Raw genomic sequence first — 9,535 nt, 5'->3', positions numbered from 1 at the left:
GATTTACGTTGAGATGTTAAAAAGTAAATGGTATATATGATTCATACATAGTCTGTTTAGGCATAATTTTAAATGCTATCAGTTACTGAACCTTTGTTTTGTAAATTACAGAATATTAACTTGCATGAATAAAACATTATTATGCATCACATATACTATTTCTGTATTTTCTAATTACTGTTTTATAATTCACTTTAAACTTGTTCATATTATAAGAAGTTTTAAATAAATCTTCATTACTTATGAGAGTTAAAATTATCTATTAAAATTTTTGCTAAATGATAATTTAAAGACTAAATGTTTAAAATTTGTTCTAACCTAATGAGAAGTTTAAAAATTGGTTTTCAAAAATATTCTAATGGTGATTTTGTTTTGTTTTTTAAGTAATTGTGCTAAGTCTTCTACTTTGTCAAAAATAATTTATTGCTCAAGCTAAGTATAAACTTTCTTAGTTTTTTTGTGCATGGAAAAAGTACATTATTAGAATTATTGACATTGAAACTGCAGTAGACAAACCTTAATAAAATATGTAGAAAATGTTACTTAAAACTGACACATTTGTTCTAGAAGCTTCTTCACATTAAATTTAGGTTTGTAGTAATTTTATGTGGTTAATTACATCAACAGTTTTAAACAGGCATTCAGTTAATTGTTTTCCTATTTATTTCAAACCTCAAATATATATTATATCTTGAGCTCTTATGGTATTTAAAGTACAGTTTGTGCTTTGTTTTAGGTTTTTAGCAAATTTTATTAACATTATAACTGCTGCTGAGTATCTTATAATTTACTGAAATGATAAATGTAATTCATACTGTACTATGTACCTCAAGTAGATAGTGGCATGTTGAACATAAAATATTTTTGAAACTGCTGCATTTCTTCAACTGGTAAGCTTATTTCATTGATAGAGATACTTAACTAAATGATATTGAACCATACATTTTACAAAGTCTCAGAACATAAGTAATAATGGTACAGATCTTGTGAAATAACAAAAGAAAAATTCTCAGTAGCTATGAGACTTGAACTCCTTTTAAGCAGAATTAGAGTAAATTAATATATGAGACCATTTTATTAGCTGTAGTTTTGTGTGCTGGTAACTTTAAGCATGAGGTGAGCATGTGCTCATTTTGATTTTAATACTCTTCAGGATTTCTTTCAGTTTACTGTCAAATTGAAATTATTGTAGGTAACTTTAAGCATGAGGTGAGCATGTGCTCATTTTGATTTTAATACTCTTCAGGATTTCTTTCAGTTTACTGTCAAATTGAAATTATTGTAGGCAGAATTATAATAAGTTAATGTATGAGAACTTGGATGTGGTAAAATTTATCAGTGAAACGGATTTGACCTCCTGATGAGTCCAAAACTTTAATTAGATCTTAAATTGATCAAGAGATGATGGAACTATGAGCTAAAAGTTTATACTTGGGGAAAAAAAACCCAACAACTCTGAGTTATTCTACAAACTGCTGTGTCATAGCTGGAATTTTAGAAGTGACAAACAGAAAAACTTGCATTCCTCCTATACACTGAGACCTCAAGAACAATTTTACAAAGTCAAACTGAACTTGTAGTGCAAGTGTTCTCTTTGATAGTATGTTATTGCTGAAACTATATTAAATCATTTGCTGGTTTTATTCTCCATTTTTTAAACTTGATCATGTGAAAGAAAAGCATTTCTTTGTTCCTTTGTTTTAGCATGCAGAAATCAATGTCAGCTTGAAAAGGGTTCATGCAATGTGTCATCAAGTAATCTCAGTTAACTAATATTTTCAGTATCTTGCATTGATCTTCACACTCTTGCATTTCATAATAAACTGTAGTAGTTTTTTAGTAGTTCATGTAATTTTATATATGTAAACTTTAGTACACATGTAGAGGGAGTTAATGTTTATACCAAATGTATAAATATTTTCAATTTAGAATTTGTTGAGCTTTAGAACACACATTTATTTCCAGTTAAGAGAACATTGACATAAACATCAGTACTAAAGTTTATTACTTGTAAGAATTTCTCGCTTCTCCATCTAATCAAATGAATTGCACCTCAAAATAGTTTGTGGTTGGTATAAATAACATCTTCAATGAACTGCTGTATGTCCTTCTAGCTCAATTTTGAGTTTTGTAGTAATCAATATATTTGCATCACTGTTTGTACATACACTTCTGAGTTCAGATATATAGCAAACTATGAGATGTAATATATAATTGTAGTCTCTTGGGGTGCTTCAAATTAAACAGTACCAAAAGTCTGTATTGTTATTGATGAACTGTATTCTGCTGCTGCCTTAGCTCATGCCACTGATAGTGCTGATTTACATGGAACTTTTTTTATTTTTCCTGAGGTATTAAATAAACTTACAACTGTATATGTAAGTGGATACCAAGTCTCTCCATCAAGGTGTGCAATCCCATGTTTAACATCATACTGGAAAATTCAGCTTGTGATTTTCAGGCAGTTCTGCTGATATATGAATTTACCATATGGTTCTATTTGAAACATTATGTATATAGTATTTATTCTGAATATGTATAGGTTTTTACATAAAAAGTGGGCAAGAAATCTGTTAAGTTTATTTTGTTCTCACTGTCTTTGTTCCTGTATTATTTTTTAAGTAAATATATGTTCTGCCCTAGGAAAATACAGCTTCAGAACTGCACATTGTCAACAGCTATGTCTTTAAATGATATTTCAAATCATATCTCCAGGTTATGATCTCTCTTAGTTTTGAATAGCAATAGCCAGTCATGTTGATAACACTGTTTTCTCTGGATAGATCATAATTTCTTCTGAAGTAAGGAGTGCACAATTTATTCATTCTTCTGCATGGATTCAGCTTGAACAGTTGAATGTAGAATATTCAGTAGAAGCAATTGTTCTATCTCAGAAACAAGCACACATTGTGTTTATATTTTATGTGTGATATAAAAGATTATTCATTTCATTTATACTTTAGTGGCCAATCAGTTTATTTCATTGATGCTCATGACCCAGTTATTCAGAAATGTATCATTGCTCTGTAATCTGTGTTATTGTATATCCCATTACTCTAAATATAATTCAGTTTTAACTGGATATACCTTAGGATGGATAGGAAAGAGAAAATGTTGATGTAGTGACAACAGAATATTGTGTTGTGGAGTTTGATATTTCTAAGTGTGTCTATTGTCCTTTACTTTGAATCTTATGCTTTAAGTTCAGAAAATGTCTCAGTGAAAGGAAATGGCATTTTTCACAATTAAAAAGACTTGTGACCAAAAGAGAGAGTCAATCACTGAGGTGACACAGGTATCCAAAAACGTTTTCAGGTCTAGAAATCCCCTTCTGTATGTTAGACTCTTGCCAATGTTTCCAGGGTCTATGATTTCCATCTCATTACAACTGACCACTCAGGAAGAAGAGCCATCAATGTCTGGTACACCCAGGAAAGCTATCCTTGCTATCCATCATAGAGTAAATCTCAGTATGAGAGAAACATGAATGATTGAGAATAATCATGGTGGTGTGATGTTTGCCAAGTCTGAGATCAAGTGGGATAGTCTGTACAGCACTTTTAAGACTTATGACAGTCATAGTAATCCAACTCCAGCTCTAGTTAAAACTGCCCCTTCAAAGAGTGACCAGTGGTGCCATTGGTAGAACATGTATGTCAACATGAGCTATCTCACCAGTATCTTGGACAGTGGAGTCCATGTTGGGTCTAACCATTCACTTGGGAAAGTGTAACAAAGAGAGTGATAGGATCAACTCGGCTCTCTCACGGCTTGATGGGTCTTAGTATATGCCAATCAAAGTACAAGAGTCAGTTAGAGATATTTCATGATTGATAAAGAAGCAGACAGAACACTTGTAAAGTTTGAGGTATATCAGGTGTCACTCTGGCCAACACAAAGTTTCAAAGTGGTGAATGGAGAGGTCATACTCCAACTATGTCTTTAGGGTTTTGCTAATGGAATAAACATTTTGGGATCAGCATCCTTTGAATATAAAGATATTATTGAACTTATCAATTACTTGTGGATGTGCAACTGTGAATCTGTTATACTGCAGAGATTTATTCACTGTCAGTCAATTTACTCCAGGGACAATGGAGTATACTTTTGAGAAAAAGTCACAGTACAAATGATGTTCTATGGTTTACTTATTGACAAAGTAGTACATTAGTACTGTATAATACAGATTTAGGATCCTGTGCATGAAACAAGATGTTTCTTGTCTAGAAAGCAAGCAACTTTGGCTCAGGCAATTAACTCTCATACAGGGTACAAGCTGAAGTGATGCTTTGTAATTCTGGACAATCAGTTATCCAATTGCATATTGAGATGAGCATCAGTATGGTAAGCAAAATAGAAATAACTAATGCTAATGGTAATGCTAGGGTTGAATCTGTCACACCCATGGTTACCAACACCTCAGAGATTGCTAGTTTAGGATGTAAAAAATGATTTAGGCTCAGTGCAGCAGTAGCAACTCAGGGATCTGTTTGCAAAATATGTCATATTTAAGGTACTGGATAGCTAATTAGGTTCAAATGACAGTGGCATGACATTATATAGCTACAGATGATACATATCTGATTAAATAACCAACATAGAGACTTGAAACACCAGTGATGTAGCCAGAGGTGAAGTAAAGTGGGTATTAAAGAATTACCATGCATCCTTTAGAGAGTACTTCTTTATCACTAGCAGCAGTTTTCAAGAAGAAGAAAAATATGCCCAAATTTTGCATTTATTCTAAATGAGTGAATGCAGTGACTTGTTTAGCTACCATTCAATTACTAAGAACAAGAATAACTACTTTTAGCATGAGCGATGGCTTATATAAGCTTTGCATTATTCTGCTCTGCCACTTTCAATAATCTAATGGGGCTTACACTGAAATTACTGCAATGGAAGAATTGTTTAGTCATGCCTTTAATTCTGCAGCTGAAAATGGAATAATGGAATTCTAGTCAGAAAAAATGCAATCTTTAAACTGAAACTAAAAAAAAATGGATTCATGTTCATGGAAGTGAAATTTCTTGATCATATTGTGGGCAGGGAAGGAATCTCCATGAATTCTAAATTAGCACCAAATTTTGACCAGATGAAAAGTCTGCAGTTTTCTTGATTTTGTGTTGTATTCTCAAAAGTTCACCTTATCAATATTTGCTCTTACTAAGGCAGAGACACACTTCTGAAATGTTGTATAGTAGAAGCCATGGTATTGGTATATCCAGTAATAATGGTATTGTGGCTATGTTATTGTATTTGCATGATGGAGTAGAACAGGTAATCACATATGCTTGCAACTCCTTAATGCAGATACTTTACAATGAATAAAGAACTGCTTGTAGTCATGTTCTTGATAAAACACTATGCACTAATTATTATGGTAGAAAGTTCACTGTTTGAGTCATTGAAGTGGGTAATGAGGTTTGACATTTTGAAGGGATAATAGCACACTGGATAACAGCATTGCAAGAGTATGATTTTGTCATACATTATCACCTGGGCTCACAAACAGAGATGGATTGTCTCCTACCAAACAGCAAAACACTGTACATTCACTGAATGTCCTTATTTTGTGTGGAAGTTAAGAACATTTCCAACATATATGATAACCCTCACTTTGGATGGATGATAAGATTAATGCTGTGGAAGCTTCAGGAAGAGCAGCTGAAGGACTCAAGCCTTACATGAGAGCTCCTCGTCTTGCAGCACAGTAAAGTGTGATTGGCTCAGATTGAGGAATTTAGGAGAGACACATGTTATATATAATCATGAGTAGTGACAATGTAGGAAGGTGTGTGCTACTGTTGTTACCAACCACAAAACAGTGACTTTCAGACTTTTTAAGAGCCAATGATCCCCAGAGCTATGAGACATGAAATTCTCTAGACAGCACATGACAAAAACGACTGGTGACACCAAAATGATACTTGCACTTGTGCTAATGTTTGGAGGGGATTTTCTGCCAGCATTCCAATTCAGGTATTAAGTGCTAGCATGAATACTATGGTGTGTGTCGCACAGACAAGGCTGTCCCAAATATGGTAAACTTCAGTAAAGTCACATGTTCACTGATTGGCATATTCTGCATATTCTGTGGCTTGTGCACTGTAGGAGCATTGGATAGCTCATTTTAGGTAGATAGCTTTAACAGCTAATGATTATTTGTGTTATGTATCACCCCCAGTAGGATGGTTTAATGAAATGTGTGATACAAATGTTGTATGTTTCCCAAATTTATTAACTTCAACTGGGACAAATAGCCTATGTCATGATGGTGCACCATACAACTGAATACAGATCACTAGATTGTTTACTGGATATACTAATGTACAGCAGAGATTCTCATTCCCTGTAGACATGATGCGTGATTGTTTTACCTAGATTAGATATCCTTCAATGTCCACAAAAATATATAGTGTGGTTAAGGTGTGCTTTAAGTGACAACAGTTAAGAAAGAACCCCATAGAGCAGAATGGATGCAACCATAAAATAATGAAGGAACTAAAATACCAAAGTTATTTTAACCCTCACTTTGTGAGGGTAATATGTAAGACATATTATTATTTCAATAATAAAGAATATATATAAAACAACTTGTTTTATCTTAAAGATAAAGATTGAATAAAAATACATAACTATCCTTGTACTAATCCAGACAAAGTAGAGACTGGATGTGGCTTTGATATGTTTCTGCAGCATGAAAGCCTTGGTTCTGGCTGGACAGGGTTTCATCTTATGCTCAGATGATTTGATTGCATTTTGTTTGGTTGTAAGAGAATATTTTCAGTTGCAGATTGAAATATTTAATAAAGTACTAAGTTTACTTAAAATTTTCTTAGCACTGTTTCAGTACAAGATGCAGTAGAAGATAAAATATATATTATAAATGTACTGAGGGAAGATAGAAAGTAACTTATAGCTGAGAGAAGGCCTGTAAGAAAAGACAAAGTAAATGTTAGTGGATTTTAATAGTTAAAAACAAGGGTTGGTATTGTATAACCCAAATCAACTCATGTTAGTTTCAGCTTTGCAATCTTGACCCCATTTTTGCCTGCTTAAATTGAATGATGTTTGCATTATATTCAGATAGTAGTGTAAGAAATGTATCAGGGCTGATGAGTGTGTTAGCCATTGTCATGGGAATGGCAAAAGAAATACAGAGACTAATGTGGCTGAAAATATTTTGCTCAAGTGGAAACCCAGTGTTTGAAGGATGTTCTGCTTGAATAATTCTATAGTGTGCTAATTTCTTGAGATGTTTTTGACATCTTTACCCTGGAATCTTATGGAACACGTTGGATCCACCCAAACCCACTAACATATCCCTGAATCTTCAACTACCACAATGATGTACAAAGATGTTGTTTGTCCACAGTAACACACAATATTGTGAGTACCACATACTATGTATTTTTTTCATTGATAGTCATTTAATTATGTAAGATTAAATTTACCCATTATATATTTATATCAGAAATGGTTCCTTTTTTTCTTTCTTTTTTTGCATGAGTACTTTGATCAAAGACAAGCTTTGGTCTTGGTAAACTTCTTATATGTCATTTTTATATGTATTGTGAGCTTAACTGAGCTTAATATGGTTATTTCTCTTTGTTATGTTTGAAAGTATTATTTTAATATGCATAAGTGCAGTTGTAATATTATAGGTTTATTTACTGATTTTTAAAGGATTTATATGGTGCCATATTATATGCTCATATTTAATTTTGTATTTTGTAGTGTTTTAACTTGTAATTATATTTTTGTTAGAGGATATTTATTATCATGTATTAACTAACTATCATCTAAGTAAACATAATTGACATTTTTCTCTTAGATGAGCTTGCATCTTTTCAATTTTTATTTTTTGTACTGTATTTTTTTGTTAAAGGGTATTGTCTATTTTTTTGTTATATAAAAGATTGTGACATTCTTATGTACATATTTACAGGGGTGAAAGGAAGTTAATGCACTAATCAATTAAAGCATGAGTTTAAAGCTTACTTTTTATTTGAAGATCAATTGTTGACATGATGAGAAGCCTAGAGTAAGGAAGAAACGTGTGTAGTGTGTGAATATATAGTATGTAGTTTTTTTCTTTTTTTAATATTGTAGCATTTATTTTGAGTTTGTTATTTATTCTGTATATGTGCAGGTTTTTGCTTAACACATGGTCAAGAAATCTGTGACAGATATTTTGCCAGAGGTGTGGTTATTGTATCACTAAAAAGTGAAATATATAACTATTGACTGGGCTTCAGTAGAACCACACATTCCAGCATGTTTCTGATGGTGTTATGGTTGGAAGAACTCTTGTGGATCTAAAAAACAAAAATGTAATCATCCGGGCTAATAACAAGAACTGTGAAATTTGAGTTGAGTATGGATGGGGCATTGAAACTTTTGACACTGCATAGATTGTACTACTACATTAAATAATATCAGATGGGGTCACCCTTGAGGCAAGTATAGGAAGTCTTAGGTCAGTTTTTAACATATGCACAGCTAACCACCTCCTTTAGAAGAGCTGTATGACCAAAGCTGTGGAGGTTTTACAGTTGGTCATTGGGGAATATCAAGATCTGTCTCCCACTGGACCTCATTGATTAAGTCAAACAAACAAAATATTTGTTCCACATATTAATTAAAATACATAAGATAAAGATTGATACAAGAGATACAGCTCCAATATATTAGTCAGCCAGACAACTCTCACTTATAAAACAGGCTCAATCTTACAAGAAGACAGAAGCAATAAAAGGACAATAATTGATATAACTGAGCACGACTAATTTAGCATTACCTACTGTAATACTTGAAGAAGGATGTCTACCAAAGATTGTCTATTTTGGATACTCTATCTGGATGAAAATATTTTTCAGTATTGGATCTTAATAGTGGGTATAGACATCAGCAATTCAATGGAGCAAGTAGAGAGAAGACAACCTTTAAAGCATGAAATGAATTCTGACAATGTGTTATTATTTGGATTATGTATTGCACTTGCTACATTACAATGATTACTCGAGTGTGTTTTCTCTGAGCTACACCGTAGAACATTGTACTCACCTACTTGGACCTACACTCCAGACAGGTCATATAGTTTAAAAGTAGTTGGTGAATTACTCCAACCCAAAGGGGCAGATACCAGGATGGCCCCAGAGACTCAGAGTACAACTTTAACATAATATATCACTCTAGATGGAATCACAGAAATTCTGATCCATTATCCCAAATGCTGTGTTAATGAAGAATGTAAAAACTGTGAAATGAAGGAGGCACAAGATAGTAAGTATGATCCATCTAAAGTACAATAGAGTATAGTCTAGGATTTGACCTGCATAAGTGAGGAAAAACTGATGTGGACCAGCTCTCAGTTTTTGAACCCAATTATACAATAGATCAATAACAGTGCAAATAGTCTGTTGTGGCAAACAAGAGATCCTTGCAGCCCAAAGACAAAGATAAACTGGCCAAAATGGGATTCATTTTGCCAACAAGAGAAGTTATTATACCAAAAATTGGAAGATAGCAA

This window comes from Tachypleus tridentatus, chromosome 6, assembly GCF_004210375.1.
Source record: "Tachypleus tridentatus isolate NWPU-2018 chromosome 6, ASM421037v1, whole genome shotgun sequence".
NCBI lineage: Eukaryota > Metazoa > Arthropoda > Merostomata > Xiphosura > Limulidae > Tachypleus > Tachypleus tridentatus.
Note: the sequence above shows the minus strand (reverse complement) of the source record.